The sequence below is a fragment of the Cynara cardunculus genome (genome assembly GCF_001531365.2).
Source record: "Cynara cardunculus var. scolymus isolate 2C chromosome LG 10, CcrdV1, whole genome shotgun sequence".
Lineage (NCBI taxonomy): Eukaryota > Viridiplantae > Streptophyta > Magnoliopsida > Asterales > Asteraceae > Cynara > Cynara cardunculus.
Genome location: NC_037537.1, coordinates 8,219,882 through 8,222,021, shown reverse-complemented (window position 1 = coordinate 8,222,021; position 2,140 = coordinate 8,219,882).

The window sequence follows — 2,140 nt, the reverse complement described above, 5'->3', positions numbered from 1 at the left end:
AAGGATCGTCCCCGCGCCCCTCCTTGCCCTCCTCTATTCACAGTAGATCTTCCCCGTGTACCCGACGCATTACTCCCCATTGTTAACTGTGGAGTTCTTAACAAGGGGCAATTTGGTCGAATATGATCCGGAGAATTGCAATTAAAACAACTTCGGTTAGCTGGGCAATTTCTGGATAAATGACCGGCCTCACCGCACTTATAACATTTCCTTGGGTCCATCTTGCATTCTCCCTGGTGAACCTGTCGGCACTGTGAGCAGACTTTTTCACTGATCTTTTGCTCAGATCTGTTATCATATCTAACAGTTTTCGGTCCTCGAAAAGATGAAGGCCCCTCCCATTTTCTTTTCTCAACAACTTTTCCTTCTGATTGTCTATTCTTATTTCGTTCAGTCACCTCAGCTGCATCTACTGTTAGTGGAAAGATATTGGGGTCATAGCAATAACAAATTCTCTGATTAAGGGTTTCAAACCCCAAATAAACCTCTCTATCTTCCTGGATTCAGTCGAAACATAATGTTCAGCAAAGCGAGAGTATTCAATGAATCTTTCAGTATACTCCCGAACTGTTCCATTTCCTTGTTCTAATTTCAGGAAATCTTCCTCCATTTGTCTCACTGTTGTTTTAGGACAAAATTGATTCTTGAATCGATTCACGAATTCTATCCAAGACAGAGTCTGTAAAACATCCGTTCTGGTAGACGATTCAACTTCCCACTAGAATAAAGCATTTGACTTTAATACAGAAACAGCAAATCGAACTTTATCTGTTTCTGGACACCGAATGGTGTTGAACACAGATTCCATCTCCTTAATCCAGCACATAGCTTTCACTGGATCTCTCTCCCCAGAAAAGGTTGGTGGTTTGCATGCTAAAAACATTTTAATATCTTCTTCTTTATTGTGAGTAATTAGAGCAGAGGGATAAACTTCTACTCTTTCTGTTTCCACTCTAGCCGGTATTCCCATAATAGATGTTAGAGTTTCCCGCAATTTCCCCATTTCTTCTGCCAACATATCTCTGGTTATATATTCTGGGTGAGGCACCGACCTTTCTTGAACATTCCCAGAGTGGGATTCTTCTTGTTCAGATTGTAATTCAGTCCGACCCCTTCCCTGAGACTGACTTCTTCCTCTGCCTCGTCCCCTTGGTCTTCCCCGACCTCTATTTCTGGACGTGTTAGTTGGAAAATTAACAGGTGACTCTTCCCTTTCTTCAGAATCTGGATGAGCCGTTCTTTCATATCTTCTAGTTCGGCTAGACATCTGCAGAGTTTAGTGTTAATCATCACGTATTCACATTCCCAAATATAATGAAGTATTCAAGTTCAGATGTGTACCTGTAAATTCATAATTACACTGTCCAGATGTAATTAAAATTTACCTTACACATTGTTCTTTTAACTCATCATATTTATTTCCAATGGTGCTAACTATGTCCGGGACCCTTAACATGCAATAAAACAGTTAAAGTCTATGTATCATGCTGTTAAATACCTAAATCCCTTAAACTCAGGCTCTGATACCATTCTGTAACGCCCCAACCCACATATTGCATGTAACACATATTTCATACAAAAGAAATACATGATATCATTCCATTCAGGTCCCTTAGTACAAGAATCTAACATGACCAAATACAAGTTCCAAAATTCAAAATACATTTCTTGTACTAATCAATCAAAACAGATCTTCAAGCAGAAGCGCATAAAGGACCATATTAAACTTTTCCCTTCCCCTTACTGTCCGAACCTCCTGCAACACATAATTTAAATCACAAAAYGAGGGTTAGACCGAAAGGTCTAGTGAGATACCCTATTTATGTTATTGCAGGGTAAAAAAATCACCAAAACCTTTAGGGAAAATATCATTTCATATATATAACAAATATATGAATAAATTGAAACATAATACCAGTTCTTTTCCATTTATCAATCCAAGCATTCCGCTTATTCAAATCTCAAAACTCTGAACCAATCAGGTTCCACATAATGCCACTTTTAAACCTTTTCTTAACCAAACAAGGTTATATAAAGCTTCAGGCCAAACCTGACATTTTCTCCTCAATAACATCCAAACTATGATTTTCAATAAGAACATTGATCCTAAATCTTTAAGTCACAAAGAAATAAAGACTCC